The sequence below is a fragment of the Odocoileus virginianus genome, chromosome 22 (genome assembly GCF_023699985.2).
Source record: "Odocoileus virginianus isolate 20LAN1187 ecotype Illinois chromosome 22, Ovbor_1.2, whole genome shotgun sequence".
In the NCBI taxonomy this organism is placed as follows: domain Eukaryota; kingdom Metazoa; phylum Chordata; class Mammalia; order Artiodactyla; family Cervidae; genus Odocoileus; species Odocoileus virginianus.
This window is the reverse complement of record NC_069695.1, coordinates 21,434,009-21,456,434: the sequence shown is the minus strand read 5'-3', so window position 1 is coordinate 21,456,434 and position 22,426 is coordinate 21,434,009.

The window sequence follows — 22,426 nt, the reverse complement described above, 5'->3', positions numbered from 1 at the left end:
CAAATAAACTGGATGAGATCTTAGAATGAAAGGACTGGGATGAGAATGCAAGTTAGTAAATAGTAACAACCCAGTTGCCTGTAATTTGTCTGGATGAAGCTTAAGACCAAAACTGCAGTGGAGAGCTTGGAATACAGAAAAGGAAAGTGGAAAAAAATGATAATTTTTGGTGTTTATCCAGCACCATCCTGAGAGAAGAAACACTAAATCCAGGACAAACATATGAACCTTAGAGGGATAAATAATGTAGCTCTTAAGACCATTGGCTTTGGACTCCAACCTCTCAAATTTTCCAGCCTTTGACCTTAGGGGAGGACACCTCCCAGGAGGTTACTTCATGGAGTGGCTAGGAGTATTAATGAAGTGATATAAGTTACGGTATTTATAATGTGCCTACAGGATGATTCATAATCATATATTACTACAACTCTACTTCAGCTCAGGGATGATTCAAAATGCCATACCATCAGCTGGTTAAAATGACCAAGATTATCCATCTCTCTTTGTCTTAATACCATGCTTACCAAGCAACCTGTAAATTATTCACTTGGTCTCTGAAGTATCCTGATGTAACAAAGAGGGTACCCTGGGTGAGGTTACAAATATTCCTCCTCATCCTCCCCTACTCCGCTGTGATTTGGTAAACTGGTGGTCCACTTTGTGTATTGTCATCTCATATAGAATGATTGGCATGAGGTCAGCCCTTCTCGGTTTCCTCAACTCCAGGGCTCTGAAGAAGCCAGGTCCTGGACTGCCCAAAATGCAGCCCAACAAAGGCTTTTACACCTTCATACCTCTCCTGAAGACATTCAAACTGCCAAACTTCTCCCTTTCCTACCTGCAATGTCAATTAAAATATCCACGTTCTGAAGTGAATACATCACTTATCCACTTCTGTGAGTATAATTATAATTTATATCTGATAGGTTTGAAGCCCAAGATTCAACTTAATTTAGACCCAGATAGATGCTTTACTTCTATCTTTTCCTTAAAGACAAGATCAAATTATCTATCATGTTCCAACAGGTACTTAGAGCTGATTTTACCAATTAATGTAAAATTTTAAAAATTAATCCTGATGAGACATATCAAAGGAGAGTAGGAAAATGTGTATGCTATGGTAAAATCTTTAAAGATAATGTGTGCTGAAGAAGTTATCCTCAACAATCTCTTCTGTTTTTCTATATTTATTTTCACAATAGTATTCCTTAAAGAGTCCAGCAAATATAAGTAAAATGATATTTCCTTTATCAAAAGAATAAATCTTTCTAAAATACATTACACATTCTCTCCCAGCTTAGGTAAAGAAAAGAAAGTCTGCTGAACATAACTTAATTTTTCTTGATGGATCAAGGGTTGCCATCATGAACATTAATTATTGTTTTATGCTGTGCACTTGGGATTTTGATATATGGAGTTGATTATTCCTCCTCTGAATTTTTCCCAACAGCTGAGCTGTTGTATTTTTTTCTCTCTCTTTCCAGCTTCATGTCTGCTATTTACAGTCTCCTTTTTATCTTCTGTTCATTTTATGTTTAATTTTCTTATTTAACTTTCTATAGGGAAAGATATGTAGTATGGGATCAAAATATAAACCATAATTTACTTCTGAACAAATCTGATTAGAAAAACTATAGATAAACAACAAAGTATCACTTATTTACTATTGATATCAACAATATTCGTGAATGTGATTTAGGTTTCGAAAACCAGGCGATTCTTGAACCAAACCCAAAAATATGACAGACATTCACAAATACCAGGTTGAGTTCCAAGTGCTGACTCTAAAAGCTGTAGCATAGAAGCACAGAGCAGAATTCTGCTTCCTGTAAGCAGCTAGTTTCCAAAAGAAACAGAAGAAGCTGAAGTCCTGCTTCTGAATTAACTAGTAACTTCTAGAGGAGTGAAGAGTGCAGAGAAGCCAGGATGTTCTCACATATGGCTCAATTAACATGGGAAAGGAAATTCCACCCCCAAAGAGCCAAACAGACAAAGACTGGAACCTCAAATCCGCCACAATAATGTGAAGGCAATCAGATTACCAAACCTCAATAATCCCCATAACCTTGCTCATAGTCTCTTGAGATTCTTTTCTATAAATAGAATTATTTTCCATAGAGAACACTGTTAAATGATTTGCCAATGGTTTTAGGTATTTACAAATTCTCTCTGCTCAGAAAATATTTTCTCTTGAGGCTAGGCAGACATCACCCTAGCTTTTCTTGTAATGCTTTCTCTCATTCATGATCATGACTTTTCAGTCTAATTCAACTAAAGAGCCCTACAGGCTTCCAACTCCAAGACAGGCTATAACAGACTTCTCTGAGTCTCTGACTCAAGTACTCCTTGATCAACAAATACCCGCTTATATACTAGACATTAATAAAAATAATCCCCAAGGTCATCTGAGTAAATTTCATATTGATTCCAAATCAACTTGTGTGGTATAGAAAGAACCCAGCACTTTAAACTTAGTTCTGAATAACAGCTCCCTGTGATGATAAGTAAAGTCATCTAAAAGTACACTTGTTCTACTTTCCTTTCAGTTTAACTTGTTCTGAAAACCACTCCTCCCAGCTACCTCCCAGGTACCAGGCAACTAAGGTTCAGCGTGTGCTTTAGATTCCACTAATATGAAGTACTCATGGGATATCTGGAAAACAGAAGTCTTCAGAAGCTACTTCTATAGCTCCTATTATTTCTGCTGGTGCACAGAGATACAGGGATCATGGGGACTTGGTTTTCCCAAAAGAGTATCAGCAAAGAGCTGAGTGTCCAGTAACTGGTTTAGTGAATGCTGAGAGGCAGAAAGCAGACTATCCATTTTGCTCCTGTATGTATTGTAATCTCAGCCTGGCTCTGGAGGGCCTCATTCTGATGCCAGCATCTAAACCCCAGATCATAGCCAAGACAGTGTGGTCTTGGAGCAGCAATTGGCATGAAACTTCATGACTCCCAGTTACCCAGATGCAGTAGAGACAACAGTTCCTTTGGCTGGATAGTTCTGTAGTGGTGTTCTGGGAGTCATTCCATGAGGCCCAGGTTAGGGGCCGCTGCATCAGCACTTTCCATAATTTTAAAAATACTACATTTCTTAAATTAAATTCCTTTTCATTAAAATAGCTTGAATGATTTCTGTCCTTTGCAAAAGAACCTTCCTAAGTCGTTTCCTGTCTCTTACATCGTTTCCTTGTGTAAAAATAAATAAAATGTCTCTCGTCTTGTAGGCCAATTGTGATAATTAGTGGCGATTCATTTTATGCAGTGAGCGCATGTGTGCTCAGTCACTTTATGCTGTGAGTACTGAGTCAGTAAGTTTAACTGAGAAATGCCAAGTGGGCCCTCGCAGAGGTCTTCAGCACCATGGACAGTTCTAGCTTTTGCCGAAGCGGGTGTACCACAGCCCAAAATGCAAATCACTGGCTCCCCTCTCTCTTAGAAATCTTAAATTCCCTTCGAGATTAAGGACTCTCCTTCTCAAATAACATAACAGTTATATCATCGTAAAATCTCTTATGTGTCTGGCACAGCTCAGGGTAGGATTTTGATAACATCTAAAAAGTTTAAGGTATTTTACAAATAAAGTTTTTATACATGATATTTGGTTCCAGTGACCTTAAGGAAAAACTGGTTTATTGTGTGATTTAAAGAACTTACTGTACTTAGTTACTTGAAAGTATATTCATGGTATTATAGGTGGGAAAGACTGATTATAAAACAGGAAGATATCATGTTTGTGTGTATATATATAATATGTATATATATAATTTAAATATATAGCAAACAGCCTGAGGAGTGCTACATACTAAATTGGTAGTATTTATCTCCAGATAACAGGATTGCAAGATTTTTCCCCTTTTTCCTATATGGTTGTTAGTATCTTCCAAATGTTCTTAAATGAGCATATCTTTCTTATAAGAATAAATCATAACTTTTATGTGAAGGGTGTGCTTAATTCTTCTTTTATTTTCTTTTTCTACTTCTATCCAATCTCTCTGAACTCTCATCTGCTAAGTCACCTAACGGTCCGTGCCTACTCACACCATCCACGCTGCAAAGACTGCTCTGTTACAATGAACACCAGTGCTAGTCATTTGTTGTTAAACAGTAAATTTTGAAAATTCAGGTCAGTCTAAAGACATGGGCACCTTTATAGCATGTTCCTGAGCTTACAGAACCTCTCCTGCACCCATGAACTAAAAAACTCTCCAGTATTTCACTTACAAGCTGCACTGATAACAAGTAAATATGTTTTAATTCCTCAGTGATTGAGCTAAAAATATACATTGGCATGGGAGGCAAATTGAGAGCCTGGTCCATTACTACCAAGTCAGAAGACGTTCTGCATATGTGAAATTAACTCAATGACAGTAAATAAATGCAACTTTTGCCCAAAGTCTCCCAGGCAGAAGCAAAAGTCAGCATCTAAATGAGAAGAGGGAAGATATTCCTACATTTAGGCTTACATTTCTACCATTTTAGGGGGACATCTGATTTACATGTAGTGTCCTTTTGGAAAATCACTATTACTTACTGAAATCTTCAGAGGCAAATACAGCAATGGTCTCCATTAGAGTGTTATATTGGTGTGTGCGCATATGTGCTCAGTTGCTCAGCCATGTCTGACTATTTGTGACCCCATGGACTGTAGCCTACCAGGCTCATTTGTCCATGGGATTTTCCAAGCAAGAATACTGGAGTGGGCTGCCATTTCCTCCTCCAGGGGATCTTTCTGATCCAGGGATCAAACCCATGTCTCCTGTAGCTCCTGCATTGGCAGACAGGTTCTTTACCATCTGAGCCACATGGGAAGTCCTTTAGATTGGTGTACATAATCTCTTTTCTCATATGTTGCTTTATTCCCTTTTATACATTTTAATATTAACTAATCAAAAACTGTAAGTTCACGACTTCAGATTAATGACACTGCTTTCTGTTAAATGTCAGACACCAGCAACCTTCTGGTTCCTCCATTGTAAATGACTAGGTTGTTTTGATGTCCCATTTTCTTCCAGCTCTTAAGTTCTCAAAACCAAAGAAATATTCTCAGTCTATTCTTAGTTCTTTCATTTTACAACTTCACCATACATTAAACAAAAATACAAACAAAAAAAACAAAAAACAAAAAACCTTTGCCGCTCTAAGCACTTGCACATACATGACCTTGCTTGTCCCTCACCACTACACTGCTACAGAGTCTCTCCACAGGTACCATGGACAGAGCCGAGAACACTGGCCAGGCATTGGGTTAAAACTAAGGACCCCCTCCCCCAAAAAAAAAACTAAGGACCCAAGGACTGGTTACTGAAGTTCCCCATTTAGCAGGGAGTTTGCTGTCTGATAGAGAGTTTATGATTCTTACCTAACCAGCACAGACACAGCATAGCTTAGCACAGGAAAGCTCACCCTATTTGACCTGGGAAGCTCCTTTAAAGTGATCTAGTTCAACCACCTCACTCTGTAGGTGAAAACCCAGAAGTCTGGACTCCTTCTCATGAACAAAGCTAAAAGCATTGTCTGTTTTCAGTCTGACTCTTCCTTCCTCAATCAGCTTTGCCCTTCGAGAATGAATAATTTCCTCCAGAGGACAGGGAAATAGATGGAGTAAATTCCCTGAATCCCTCTGTAAATGGTGTGCAGTTTATCTGGTTGTCAGGTCTTTTCTTTAAAGGTCACTCTCTCGTGGTAAGAAACTTTCTGACGTTCTCGTTAGAAATAAACTGAATTGTTTGGAGAATGAAGATGTGATTGTGCATGGATGCTTTTTCTCTGGAGTTTTACTCAGTTTTTGGTATCTTATATACATATATACAAATTGATCACAAAACTTAACATGAAAAATATGAGAAAACAGATGTAACCTTTGACAAGTTGTAAGTAATATTCCATTTATCAACATTTTATTGTATAAAATATGCTGGTCCTATGGATAGCTTTGTAGTTTCTTATCTAATAAAGGTCATTTCCAATGTTGTTTTTAACCCAAATACCAAGGCTTTTATCCTTGCTCTGATCTTTCTTGTATTCCTCACAGAAAGCAAGGCATCTTCTTGTCCAGAAAGGACCTGAACCAAAGATGACTGACCCAGCAGAACAAGCCCCAGCACATGGGGAATGGGCAGATAACAATAACTAAAATTTACTGAGCACTTACTTACTGCCAAGCACTGTTCTAAGCGCTTTAATGCATTAAATTCATTTACCCTCACAGCAGCCCCTGAAGTTGTTTCAGAAGTTATGGAGTGAGCCAAGGGTGGCGTGGAAAAAGCACACACAGGATGTTGAGAACGCCTCCCAGAGGACAGACACACAGGACAGGCTCCAGATGAGGCCATGAGGAAGTGGGAGTGCACTGTGAGTGCAAGAATGCAAGGCAGAAAAGGAGCAAATGCATTCCCCTTATGCTCCCAAGGTCTTCCCTGGTAAAATAATCTGCCTGCAATGCGGGAGACCTGGGTTTTACCCCTGGGTCAGGAAGATCCCCTGGAGAAGGGAATGGCTACCCACTCCAGTATTCTTGCCTGGAGAATTTAATTTCTTTGACAACAATAAATGCATTATTACAGACTATAACCCTATTCTCCTTCCTCTATCCCTCCTCATAAAGACTTTACCACTATAAAATAGAATAGCAGAATATATAAAAGTATACATGCAACAAACTTGACCTAGATAGCACTTCCTCGATTCAGGTACCCCCCGACACACACCATGGATAGCATACTTCCCTTTACTGTGTCCTTGTGGCTATCATTTTAGGGAAGAAATAAAAATTTTTTTCATATAAGCCTCTCCCAGTGAGGCAATAGCAACTGTTCAGATCTTCTGAAAACTTGATAAAACTATTAAAAGATTACAAATGTTGATTAACAGTTTCACTGAGTATCAACAAGCAAAATTAAACACAGTTCAGGCTTTTTCTATTGCCATACCTTGAGCAATTTCAGACTGCTGTTGTAAAGAACTATGACCTACCAAAAGGTAGTTACACAGAGGAAAAAAACAATTCTTGCATCGTGCTTCCAAAACTGACAGAAAGGGAAATTGGTGATAGAAAATAATGTAGTAAAAGCAGTTCTCAAAATTGAATATTACATTATTTGCAATGGTGGCTCAGTGGTAAAGAATCCACCTGCCAATGCAGGAGACATGGGTTCGATCCCCAGGTTGGGAAGATCTCCTGGAGAAGGAAGCAGCAATGCACTCCAGTATTCTTGCCTGGAAGATCTCATGGACAGAGGAGCTTGATGGGCTACAGTTCATGGGGTCGCAAGAGTTAAACACGACTTAGTGACTAAACAACACAAACTTATCTCCCATTTTCATATTTGAAGATGGGGCCACAAACACAGCATTTTGCCTACTGTATGCTGTCATCCTCATTAGTACAGCACACTCAGCCTCTGCTACTAGGTGTGTTAGATCTTAGCAAACAGGAGAGCTGAGAATTTATGAGGATGGGCAGGGCAAAGGCCAGGAGGGGATAATGTAAACATCTTCATGGCCTCTCAACAGATACAAATCAATTGGGTGCTCTGGGTCTGACATAGGCAAATGTCAATATTCAAAAAGTTTAGTATGGTGAATGAAGATCAGAGCAGCTGGAGACCATATGATTCCTAACAGGCAGGTGGTGAGGAGTAAGTTCTGGATAAAAGGTAATGTGTCCAGGATGATGCAAGACACTAGCCACAGATATAAACTCTGGAACAAGGAGAAGTGTCTGTCAGGAGGAGGTTCCTTGGGTCCCAGTCAAACAGAATTCAAGTTCCAGCCCAGTTATCCACCGTAGATAGACTTGGGGGTTTTGAGGATATTGAAGGGCTAGGCGATGGCTTCTCAAGGAGTTACAACTGCGGGCATTAGACTGATTCCTCACCTCCCCTCCTAGATAAGGTAAGCTGCTAAATATCCCTATGGACGTGGTCAGAATTGACACAAAGACTGAACACAGCTACTTTCTCCAGCTGAAATTCTTTAGGGCTTAATGCTGAGCAGCACTAAGGGAACCTGAGATTAACACACCCTCCATGTGTGATGAAAATGACATATGTGTGGCCCCAGGTGCCTTTCCATTTGCAGATACAGCTGATATTTACAGCGCCCCTTGCTGTCTGCCATTTAGGTTATGTCTAGACAGAAAAATACGCCCAAAGAATAGTCAATCCAAAACTTAACATTTCGGGAACAGAATTGAATCAACTGCAATAAGAAGGATACATCATGTCTAAACCAATCCTAAAATGATCCTCTCCTACTACAACAACGACAAAAAGAATCATTTTGAAAAGGTCAATTCTATCGCACTGTGTGGTCGAAGTCTGAAATCGTTGCCTCTTAAAATCTCCACTCCAAAGAATAATTTATAATCACGGTCACTGGGAAAACCCACCTCTTACTGTTGTTTCCAAATGAGTCAGAACCATTATGCTATAATAACATATAGCCAACAACTGCAAAGTTTTGCCCCATGATTTTTGGAAGCTTTCCAAACTATGCCCTCCTTAGCCCTCCAGTCCATCACAAATGCTACACCTAGTTGTTTAATCACCAAGGAAAACACATTCTTAAATCAACTCTCTAATGGTAGATATTTTTTAAATGTTCTCTTTACAACCATAACTCTGATTCAGTAATTTCCTGGGTTGTATTAACAATGTTCTTCTTTGAGAGGTGCTATTCTGCTCTTAGGGGTTCCCTGGTTGCTCAGACAGTAAAGAATCTGCCTGCTATACAGATAGTAATCTGAGCTGCAATATGGGAGACCTGGGTTCAATCCCTGGGTCAGGAAGATCCCCTGGAGAAAGAAATGGCAACCCACTGCACTATTCTTGCCTGGAGAATTCTTTGGACAGAAGAGAATGGTGGGCTACAGTCCAAAGGGTCACAAGAGTCGGACATGACTTAGTAACTAAACCATCACCACCACCCTGCTCTAACGGCTGTTCCTACTTCAACAGAGTTTCCACTGTTCTTAATTCTGTATTGTTTCCAAAATTAAGTTCTTTCAAAGCTTTGGGTCTATTCAAAAGTTTTCTGCCCCAAATGTGCTCTGACTCTTCACTCATCAATTTCACTTCTAGGACTCCTTTCTAAAGAAGGAATCAGAGCGGAACATAGCTACTGATGCATTTGCAACGGGTTATAGAAAGAAGGGAAACGACCTAAGCATCCAGTTACAGAGCTGGTTAAATAAACTATGTTATATCCCCATTCCAGAATCTATGCAGTCTTTAAAAATATGTGAAAGAAAATGCAATAACATGAAACTTATTAACAGTATGCTGTGCCTAGTTGCTCAATCATGTGTCACTCTTTGAGACCCTGTGGACTATAGTTCGCCAGGCTCCTCTGTCCATGGGATTCTCCAGGCAAGAACACTGGAGTAGGTTGCCATTTCCTTGTCGAGGGGATCTTCCCCACTCAGGGGTTGAACCCAGGTCTCCCATATTGCAGCTCAGATTACTACCTGAGCCACCATGGTAGCCCAAGAATACTGGAGTGGGTAGCATATCCCTTCTCCAGGAGATCTTCCTGACCCAAGAATCAAACCAGGGTCTCCTGCCTTGCAGGCAGATTCTTTACTGGCTGAGCTACCAGGGAAGCTCTATTAACAATATACTGCTAACTAAAATAAATCTGGTAACAAAACAATATGTATGATACCTTTTGTTTTTAAAACTCTATCTACTTAATAAAACCTGTTTCATGTACATATATAAAAATCACTTCTTGTACAAAATACAAAATAACATTTCTATACTGGCTTCATAATGTTTTCATGATGAAATTTATAAGTGCCTTTAAATTTAAAATGTAACATAATAAAATTTTTAAATCATGAGTGAAAGCTTACTGAAAAAGAGGATTTAATATCGGATGTCAATCAAAATGACCAGGCTTCACCAACCATTAAAATGGAAATTCCTAGCTTTAATGGTGTCCTACTAAACTGATCCAAGTAAAATTGTACCAGTGAAACATCCTCTAACACAATATACATGGAAAGGATATGTATTCCATTTCTCATAGTGATAATAATATTGTGAATCATTCATTCTCCTTTTTTGAAACTTTTTCTAAAAAACCTTTCCCCTCGTTTGTTTCCTCCATCTCTTCTGCTATCTGATGGCACATCAGGAAATTTTATGTCTTCTCTGTTCAGCAAGAAATGGTAGAAATGGGAACTGGCTTGAGCCTCTGCCTCCAACAGCCAAGTTCTCTCTAACTCTTCTAACTCCCAAGACATTGGCTCGATATATTCAGCAGAGGAATAGAGGTCAATGTAACATGTTCATTAAAATAAGTATTTATACACTCTCTATATAGCATGATATATGGCTCCCCTGCTCGCAGGCAGCTATGTGATGTATGTATATTCACCTACAGCCTCAGCTTTATGAACTGAATTCCTTGGAGATGTCAGTGCTCCAATAACTAGGTACACAGTCAATAATTACTTTCATCTTTCTCCTTTTATTTACTCTTTAAGAGATTCATTAAGATGAAGAATGACACCCTTGCTTGGCTAAGCCATTTTGATTACTTTCCTAATTCATTTATCATGACCTTTGGAACTATTAGTTTGGTTTTTGCCTTCCAGTCATCCAGAATCTTATTTTATTAAAACTAGTTTCTGCATCCTCAGTGGTTGTTTTCAGATGGGTCTTTTGGTCTACACACTATTTAACAGAGGTGACATATGGCAGAATTTTTCTTTTATTAAGACACACAAGTATATAATATATATGGTCACTGAGAGTCACTATATATGTTTAAAGTTGGTACTGGATCACTCATAAACTTTCTTTATGGCTATTCATTTTGTAGCCTTGAATCCTTCCACAAAAAAGCAATGCTAAGGGAAGAAGGAAAGGTGAACAGTGGCTAATGTGGGGAGCTCATATCACAAACAAGGGGCTATACTAGGTGTTATGCTGTGTCACTGATCCTCACAGAAACATTACAAGTAAGCAACAGCCCACCTATTTTAGAGATAAAGAAGTTGTGGCTCAAAAAAGAGTAAGTGACTTGCTCAAGGTTACACAGTAAAGTACACAATAAATACTGATATGGAACCAACTATGCCGGTGGCTGGTGCCTTGTTCTGTTGACCCGTTCCTTCTCCTTTCTCAACCCTAACCACTAAAAAGATACGTGTCAGATATATGTCACTTGCATGACGCAAAGGTAAAAGTCTGCATCTCTATTGTCTCTTGCTTGAGTTCTTCCTCAAAGGAGACCTGCCAGGCATCCCTTAATCCTTAACGCAGAGTATCAATCATTGAGAGGTTAAACGTGCAGAAAACTTACTCTATCTTGTGGCTGTCTTAAAGTAGAGATCCAAAACACACTGAAAAAGACACTATCAAGGGAATGAGAAAACGAGACACACACTGGGAGAAAATATTTGCAAAAGACATATTTGATAAAGAACTGTGATCCAAAATAGACGAGCAACTCTAAGACTCAACAGTTTTTAATTTAAAAGATGTTCTACATCATATATCATTGGGGAATTGCAAATTAAAATGAGATACCACTACGCACCTATTAGAATTTCCAGACACCAAAACACTGATACCCCAAATGCTGGTAAGAATGTGGAACAACGGGAGTTTTCATTCATTGCTTGTGGGCATGCAAAATGGTACAGCCATTTTAGAAGACATGCTGGCAGATTATTTTTTACAAAACTAAGCATACTTTTACCATGTGACACAGTAATGTGTTCCTTGGTATTTACCCACAGAAGTTGGAATATTAAATCCACTCAGAGACCTGAACATGGTGCTTATATCAGCTTCATTCATAATTGCCAAAACTTGGAAGCAACCAAGATGTCCTTCAGTAAGTGAATGGATCAATCAACTGAATGGATTCACACACCCAAACACTGGAATGAATGTTACTAAGTACTAAAAAGAAATGAGATGTCAAGCCATGAGGAGATAGAGGAAATATAAATGCATATTATTAAGTGAAAGAAGCCACATGAAAAGGGTGCATACTGTATGATTGCAACTATATGACATTCTTGAAAAGGCAAAACTGTGAAGAAAAAAAACAATGATTCCTGGAGGTGACATTAGCAAGATATTTTGGTATATCCCAAGAAGTCCCAACACCCATCACTCCCACAAAAGCAACAAGAACAATAAATAAACAACTACAAACTGATGAAACTAGCTCTGGGAGAGCTCTAAACTATAGTGAGGAAACAAGAGAAACCTGGTGGGGCTAAAGAAAGGACGGCCCTCTCGAAGAGCATAGGAAGCATTTACCTGCCTTGCCCCTACCCCAGTCCAGAGCAGCTCAGCATCAGGAAGGATCCCACAGAGGGATCTTACCGTGCAGGGAAAAGGAGAGAAGGAGACCCCAGCAGTCTCACCACGGCAGAGGTTTGCAACCTGTTCTGTCAAGGACTCCCACAGTCTTCATCAAAACTGAGCTCAACTGACAGAGCCACCCCGAGTCCCCACTGCTGACTCTCCTCCTCAAGGATGGAGCTGCCTCCGCAGTAAGACCTGCCGCTACCCCCATGCCAGCTCTACACGACCAGGATGCCACTGCATCTTGCCATACAGGGGACTGGAGCTGCCATGGTTCTGCACCCACTCCAGGGTCTTAAGTCAGGGCTCTGACCCACCGTAACAGGGGCCAACTGCTGCTCTGTGTCCCACCCCCGGGCCCCAAGTCATGCTTTGACTGGTCATTACTGGTGCTCAGCTGTCACTGCCCTGAACTGTACCAAGTAGGGGCTTCAACCCACTATAGCCGGGCTCGTTACTGCGAGTATCCAACTCCCAGTGCTCAGTCACAGCGTTGCCCCATCATCACGGGGGAGAGCTAATATTGCCCAGCACCTCTCTCCCCATTTCCCAGTTGGAGATTTGGCCCCGCGTAACTGGAGCCAGACTGCTGCTCTGCACTCTCCCCCAGGGGACAAGTATCTCTCACCAAGGTATTGCATGCTAAGTCACTTCAGTCATGTCCAACTCTTGATGACCTCATGGGCTGTAGCCCACCAGGCTCCTCTGTCCATGGAATTTTCCAGGCAAGAATACTGGAGTGGCTACCATTCCCTTCTCCAGGGGATTTTCCCAACCCAGGGAGTGAATCCACATCTCTTATGTCTCATGTACTGGCAGGTGGGTTCTTTACCACTAGCTCCACCTGGGAAGCCCACCATGGTAGAACACAAAGCCGTAGTAAGTGGTGTTTGGTCCCTCTCAGCAGACAGGGTTAGGGTGTGGATGAATCAAGGGAAGACAAACATAATTTTAGTTAGGGCTGAATTTACTGATATAGGTGAATTTAACGAAGTTCTTGGATTCAATATGTTAGCTGCTGGGAGCAGTTCTAATTGTTTCATTGTTGATAGAGTTAAAAACTGGACTCATCAATCAATGTGATACACCACATCAACAAAAGGGAACCTTCCTATACTGTTGTGGGAATGGAAAACAGTATGGAGTTTCCTTAAAAAAACTAAAAATAGAGTCGCCATATTTGTCCAGAAATCCCACTCCTATGCATTGATACTCCAATTTTAAAAATAAATTTTAAAAAACGAGGGGAAAAACGATTTAATGCAGAAGCAAACATGAAAATCCTGTGGTCATCTAATGAGACAGACAAGAAATAGACTTGGAAAACTAAGAAAATGTAAAAGGCTCCACTTTTCCCACCATTGTGTTTATTTTGGGAAATAATTATTATATTAAATGCATGGGTTATTAATATTATTCTAAAATTAATGAAAAAATTTAAAAATAAAAAGTCCCTCTCGAGAGAAAAAAGAGCAATATTACAATATGGATAATGTTTAGATTTATATAAAAATAATGGAGTAAATTTTTTAAAAGAATAAGTGTGATTTTACCTAGGAAAATGAGAAATTACTACTGTCTTGCTCAACCAGTGGAACCTGAACTCCATTAATATTGCTGTGAAAGGGCACTGTGTCAGAACTCAACAGCTTCACAATCCAGGGTGGGGTCACATTTGACCAAACATTGATAAACACCTCAAATATGAAATAGAAACCAAATAATCACTTTAAACTACAAAATTCCACCTGCACTGTTTACAGCTTAGCCATCTGATTAAAATTTACATGCCATTCACTGCAACTCTGGTAAAGATATCTATGAGCAGAAATTTCATTTTGCTCACCTCACCAAAAAAACAAAAAGTCATAACTTAGAAATAAACTTCTTGCAACCCCATTGATAATCCTAAGACTCTAATAGACCTATACAGATTTATCTCCAAATAGGTGCAAATTACTTGATTAAGGATTTACCATAACGAATATTAAAAATATCTATAATGATTATAACCCAAAATGACAACAGAAACTTTCTGTCGAAGTATGAAAGAAAACAGCTTTTACTATATTATCTATTGCTAGATGAGCTTAAGATTCATTGAACCCACATCTCTTGCATCTGCGTCTCCTGCATTGGCAAAGTGGATTCTTTACCACTGTGCCACCTGGGACGGCCCCCTTTAGTTCCCACTTGGGTGCTAATTTCACAAAATCATTAGAGGCAAATAAGGTAATTTATTATTGTGGTCATTTGTCCTGTGTTTTTACAGCATCAGTTCGCTTTTCCAAGATGTCCAGCACTTGTGCCAAGAGAAAGTGAGAGACAATGTCTACAAAATGGATTGAGCAACCAAGGAATCAGGAAGCCAGGCAGGAATTAACACTTTAGAAATAACTGTAAATTATTTACACCAAAGTACTACATTTAAAAATTAAGATATATATTTTAAGATCATTCCTTAACTCCATACACAAAAATAAGTTCAAAATGGATTAAAGACCTAAATGTGAGACCAGATATGATAAAACTCCTAGAGGAAAACATAGGCAGAACACTCTCTGACATAAATCAAAGCAACACCTTTTTTGATCCATATCCCAGAATAATGAAAATAAAAGCAAAGATAAACAAATGGGACCTACTTAAACTCAAAAGCTTTTTGCACAGCAAAGGAAACAAGAAACAAAACAAAAGACAACCCACAGATTGGGAGAAAATATTTGCAAATGATGCAACCAATAAGGGTTTAGTCTCCAAAATTTACAAATAGTTTATGACACTTCATAAACTCATAGCCTCAAACTTCATAGACTCAAAACAAACAGCTCACTCAAGAAATGGGCAGACCTGAATAGATATTTCTCAAAAGAGGACATACAGATGGCCAATAGGCAAATGAAAAGATGTTCAACATTGCTAGTTTTAGAGAAATGCAAATCAAAATCACAGTGAGATATCACCTCACACTAGTCAGAATAGCTATCATCAAAAATTCTAAAAACAACAAATGATGGAGAGGATGTGGAGAGAAGGAACCCTCCTATATTGTTGCTGGGAATGTAAATTGGTACAGCCACTAAGGAGAACAGTACAGAAGTTTCTTAAAAAACTAAAAACAGGAGTACCATAGGACCCTACAATCCCTCTCTTGGGCATATAGCTGGAGAAAAACATGATCCAAAATGATACATGCACCCCGATGTTCACTGCAGCACTGTTTACAATGGCCAAGACATGGAAGCAACCTAAATGTCCATCGACAGAGGATGGATAAAGAAGATGTGGTACATATCTACAATGGAATATTACTCAGCCATTTAAAAAGAATGAAATAAAGCAATTTGCAGCAACACAGATGGACCCAAACAGTGTCATACTGAGTGAAGTAAGTCAGAGAAGGAGAAATATAATATGACATCCGTTATACATGGAATCTAAAACAAAATGATACAAATGAACTTACAAAACAGAAAAATACAGACTTAGAAAAACGAACTTATGGTTGTCAGGGAGAACGATAGTTAGGGACTTTGAGAGGGTCATGTACACACTGCTGTATTTAAAATGGATAACCAACAAAGACCTATTATAGGGCACATGAAACTCTGCTCAATGTTGTGTGCCAGCCTGGATGGGAAGAGGGTTTGGGGTAGAATGGATACATGTTTATGTACAGCTGAGTCCCTTTGTTGTTCACCTGAAACTACCACAACATCGTTAATTGGCTATATCGCAATACAAAAGAAAAAGGTTAATGTTTAAGGGAAAAAATTAAAAGATAAATATTTTAATTAATTAATTATTTTTAATCATAAATTTTAAAAATTCTGTTTTAATGATTAAGTACAAATCCATTAATGACTAATATTAATAACTCATCAAATGCATAGTTGGTACAATCAAGAGTCCTTAACTTCAAGAATCTCACACTCTGTTGGGGTAGGAAGATGGTAAGGTTTCAGTACTTGCTAGGGTTAGCAAAATGTATGTAAGTCAAATTAGGAGTCCCAGGACTCCTTTCAAGGGAGTAATACTGAGTTGGGATTTGATGGTAGAGTAGATATTAATTAGAAGAACAGGTGGTGGCAAGATATTCCAAGCAGAAGGGAAAGCAATTCAGAAGAGAGGACGGCATGACAGAGTATGACTTATTCTCAACACTACATCTCAGACACATGAAGATGAGGCAAAAGCAGAAACTAGGAGTCAGAGAATAAAGACATTCACAGGCTAAGCTGAATAGACAATTTATCTGTAAAGTGATGGGATTTGGGGGGACCATTTCAAAAGGGGAGTGTCATCTTCAGGCTTGCATTTTAGCAACGTAATGAGTGATGGGAAAGAAGAGACATCAGATAAAAGAGACATTAGGAAGCTATTGTATCCTATTTTAATTACTGAAATCTCTCACAATGACAAAACTATCACATAGGACAGTAAATGTATAGTAATTCAATCAAGCTTCTTGGAAAAGACACATTTAGCAATCTGGGATGATGCAGAATTACAGGAAATATCAAATGATTCAACACTGGTTCTTTTTGTCATTTTACAGACATCATTTTAATATTAGACCAAGTCACAGAACATTTAGTGCACAAACCAGCTTCTTTTTTTCAAGATCTAGCATTTTTATCATAGTCTTTTATCTCATTTTGGACCACTTGTACCCAGTACTCTATCCCACTATAGACTGTTGAACTTAATCAACAAAATCAAAAGTGATTTCTGACCAGATTTATGGAGGACATGAGCATTTATACTGTCAAAGTGTTTGCATAACCAAAAGTACAGTAATAAAGATGAAAATGCCTCCAATTTTGCTTAGAAAATAATACTTTATAAGCTTGTTTCATCTATGAACCCAAAGCTTAGAATGCTTTTGCTGTCATTGTTGTTTTGCACTGAGTCGTGTCCAACTCTCTGGAACCCCCATGGACTGTAGTCCACTAAGCTTCTCTGTCCATGGGATTTTCCAAGCAAGAACACTGGAGTAAGTTGCCATTTCTTCATTCAGGGGATCTTCCCAACCTAGGGATCGAACCCACGTCTCCTACACCAGCAGGCAGATTCTTTACTGCTGAGCCACCAAGGAATTGGACAAAAGCTAATCAAGACTAAAAAATTTTCCTTCATGTTATTTCCTGCACTGATTCTCTGCACTTTGGGAAGATTTTTTTTCTTTCTTTCTTTACCTATCTTTCCTCTATCTTCTCTTTTCTAAGAGATACGAAACTATTTTACAACGATCTCCTCAGGCCTTAAAAATGATGGCACCTTATCAAAATTTAGAAAGAAATGCTCTCTGTAGAAAGGGTTTCTGAGACAAGCAGGTGAAAGAAAGACCAGTGTGTGTGTGTGTCCACTTTGCAACTGAAATACCTTAAATATCCATATAAAAATACTAAAAAGCAAATAAACCAGGAAGGAAGCATAATATAAAGAAAGATGATAGAAGACAAAGACAGAAGTGGTTGAGAACTCTTTCTTGGCCCTTTTTTCTCTCCACATGACTGAATGAAGATGACTATCTCCTCCTTCAAGAATTTAGCTCCAAGCCTTGAGTTACCAATCAGCAGCCCCACGGTGCCTCCTTGAAGATCCATCCTGTGTCCCAGACTCTAGAGCTAATTGCTGGTCAAACAACCCCAGCTAGATATTCTCCAAGCACTTCAAACACAACCTCTCCAAAATGTCCAAGGTCAGTTTCCCTGACAGTATTTCTCATGTCAACAAATGGAACCCATCATCCTTCCAGTTTCCCTCCTTTGAGGACAGAGAATGAGCAAGCAAAGAGGAAGCTGGTGTTAGCCTGGATGCAGTCTCTTTCATCTCTCATATCCAGTCAATCATAAAGTCCTGATAATCTTACTTTACTGGTGTCTTTAGAATCAGTTCAGTTTTTTTCATCTTAAACACCACTCCATCATTCTCTCCTAGTGAAATACTGTAATAAACTCTACCCGTCCTTCTGCCTCTAGGCTAGCCCAGATCCTATCTATTCCTCATGCTATCACCAAAGGAATCACTCAAAAGCAGATCCGGTCACATCACTCAACAACTTAATATGACTCTTGAGAATCTTCTAAATGAAAGTGAACCTCCTTATAGGATCTGTCATGACTGCACCATCTGTCTCTCTAGCTTCCCCCTCACAATTCCCACCACTTCCATCCTCCCTCAGCCTCAGTGATGCACCTGTACACAACTACTTGCACTTTCTAGAATGGATCATTCTCTCTCATTCCCCAGCCTTTACACATGTTATTAATATTTTCTGTCTGAGACACCCATTCCTGTTTCCATTCTTAATAGATACCTATCTACCTTTCAGGACTCAAGACTACATCTAGATTGCAACCCCCCTCTCTGGACACCATTAGTGCTTTGTCAGTTTATTTATTTGCCACGCCTGTAGTGAACTGCAAGCACTTTGAGCTCTGACTGCCTTTGCCATTTTATTCCCAGGCTTAGCCCTGTACCTAGCGTAATAGGAGCTCGACATATGTTTTGTTAAAGGGATTCGGTATCTCTCTTACTATGATTCAGACTTTCAGATTAAATTTTAAAGTTTGGTTACAGCAGCTAACAAAAGAACGGAAATGTAGGAATGGCACAATTATGAAATTAAGAACTCAGGATGAAAGCATTAAACAAAGCAGAGCATCACTGCATTTGTCCAAATGATGCCCTCCTATCCTCCTTCCATCGAGACTGGATTAGGTTTCTCCCCAACCACCTCAGCTCTCTTGCAACCCTCTCTAACTGCATTGTCCTCACATCTCGTGGTGTGCTTACAGACTATTCCAGGAGATCTTTGAGAGGAGTGGCTACATCTTATTTATGTTTTTATCTCTAACTCTTGATAAATGTTGAATGAATAAGACACAGTCACAAATCTTTTGCACTAAATAACACGACATCAAAATATATGAAGGAAAATGGTTGTAAATGAAAGTAGGAAGGACAGTCACACAATCATGAGATATTTTAACTCACTACTATCCATCTATGACAAGTCAATTTAATAAAAAATAAATAAGGGCATAGAAGAATTGAACTATATAACAAGGTTACATTAATATATGCTGAACTTTGTAACCCCAGAAATGGGGAATGCTTCTATAAATCAAACATTTACTAAAATGAATCATGACTTGGCCACAAAGAAAACTTAAACTCAGCCCACACAGCTCAAATGATATACACCGAGTTCCTGAAGGAAATATAAAAATAAAAAGGAATGAAAAAAGAGAAACAGCAGAAATTTTAAAATATCCAACCACTTGGAATATAAACATTATTTCCCTAAATGATTAAAATGTTGTACTAGGAGGAATATTTAAGTTTAAAGGCTATGGAACTTACATAAAAGCAAGTGGATAAATATGAGTAAATAAAAATTTTAAAGTTACATAAATCAAAAATGTAACAAAATTAAAAAGGCAAGGAATAAGCTCTTTCAAAATATTTGCCAGAAACATAAAACAATTGACATCTTTAAAGAGCTGTTATAAATTGGCATATTAGTGCATATATATGGAATCTAGAAAAATGGTACTAATAAACCTGTCTGCAGGGAAGGAGTGGAGACACAGATGTAGAGAACAGACCTGTGGATGCAGCAGAGGAAGGAGAGGGTGGGACGAACTGAGAAAGTAGCATTGACGTGTACACACTACATGCGTGAAACAGCTAGCTAGTGGGAAGCTGCGGCCTAGTGCAGGGAACCCAGGCTGGTGTTCTGCGATGACCTAGAAGGGTAGGGTAGAGGGTGAGGATGAGAGGGAGGCTAAAAACGGAGGGCATGTTGTGTTGTGTTAGGTGCTCAGTTGTGTCCAACTGTTTGCGATCCCATGGACTGTAGTCCACCGGGGTCCTCTGTCCACGGAATTCTCTAGGCAAGAATACTGGAGTGGTCACGGTCCCTTCTCCAGGGGATCTTCTCAACCCAGGGATCAAACCTGGGTCTCTTGCATTGCAGGCAGATTCTTTACAATCTGAGCCCCCAGGGAAGCCCTACACACACACACATAGTTGTGATTGATTCACACTGTGGTACAGCAGAAACCACGCAACATTGTAAAGCAATTATCCTGATTGAAAAATAAAAAGATACATAAATAAAATGGAAAACCAGCAAGGACCTACTGTATAGCACAGGAAACTCCGCTCAGTATTATATAACAACCTAAATGGGAAACAATTTGAAAAAGAATGAGGAAGCAAGTGCTAGTTACTCAGCTGTGTCCTACTCTTTGCGACTCTATGGACTGTATCCCACCAGGCTCCTCTGTCCATGGAATCCTCCAAGCAAGAATTCTGGAGTGGGTTGTCATTCCCTTCAGGGGATCTTCCTGACTCAGTGTTCAAACCCGGATCTCCCGCGTTGCAGGCAGATTCTTTACTGTTTTAGTCACCAGGGAAGCCCCAACCACTGAAAAAGAGTAGATACATGTATATGTGTAACTGAATCTCTTTGCTGTACACCGGAGACTAACAGAACATTGTTAATCAACTACACTCCAATATAAAATAAAAAGTTAAAAAAGGTAAAAAGGGGCTTCCCTGATAGCTCAGTTGGTTAAAAAAAAAAAAAAAGTAAAAAAAATTAGTGAGAAAAGTACCTTTTCTACAATTTTAATAGTAAATGATATTAATATACAATTTAATAAAGTAAATTTAAAGTGAAAATTTCAGGGTTAGTAGAAGGAAAGAAATCTTAAAAATTAGGGCAGAAATAAATGCAAAAGGAACCAAAGAGACCATAGCAAAAATCAACAAAGCTAAAAGCTTGTTTTTTGAAAAAATAAACAAAATTGACAAACTGTTAGCAAGACTCATTAAGAAACAAAGGGAGAACCAAATTAACAAAATTAGAAATGAAAATGGAGAGATCACAACAGACAACACTGAAATACAAAAGGTCACAAGAGACTACTACCAGCAGCTCTATGCCAATAAAATGGACAACTTAGAAGAAATGGACAAATTCTTAGAAAAGTATAACTTTCCAAAACTGAACCAGAAAGAAATAGAAGATCTTAACAGACCCATCACAAGCACGGAAATCGAAACTGTAATCAGAAATCTTCCAGCAAACAAAAGCCCAGGACCAGATGGCTTCACAGCTGAATTCTACCAAAAATTTAGAGAAAAGCTAACACCTATCTTACTCAAACTCTTCCAGAAAATTGCAAAAGAAGGTAAACTTCCAAACTCATTCTATGAGGCCACCATCACCCTAATTCCAAAACCAGACAAAGATACCACAAAAAAAGAAAACTACAAGCCAATATCACTGATGAACATAGATGCAAAAATCCTTAACAAAATTCTAGCAAACAGAATCCAACAACATATTAAAAAAAAAATCATACACCATGACCAAGTGGGCTTTATCCCAGGAATGCAAGGATTCTTTAATATCCGCAAATCAATCAATGTGATACACCACATTAACAAATTGAAAGATAAAAACCATATGATTATCTCAATAGACGCAGAAAAAGCCTTTGACAAAATTCAACATCCATTTATGATTAAAACTCTCCAGAAAGCAGGAATAGAAGGAACATACCTCAACATAATAAAAGCTATATATGACAAACCCACAGCAAGCATCACCCCCAATGGTGAAAAATTAAAAGCATTTCCCCTGAAAACAAGACAAGGGTGCCCACTTTCACCACTACTATTCAACATAGTTTTGGAAGTGTTGGCCACAGCAATCAGGGCAGAAAAAGAAGTAAAAGGAATCCAGATAGGAAAAGAAGAAGTGAAACTCTCTCTGTTTGCAGATGATATGATCCTCTACATAGAAAACCCTAAAGACTCTACCAGAAAATTACTAGCGCTAATCAATGAATATAGTAAAGTTGCAGGATATAAAATTAACACACAGAAATCCCTTGCATTCCTATACACTAACAATGAGAAAACAGAAAGAGAAATTAAGGAAACAATACCATTCACCATTGCAACAAAAAAAAATAAAATACTTAGGAGTATATCTACCTAAAGAAACAAAAGACCTATACATAGAAAACTATAAAACACTGATGAAAGAAATCAAAGAGGACACAAACAGA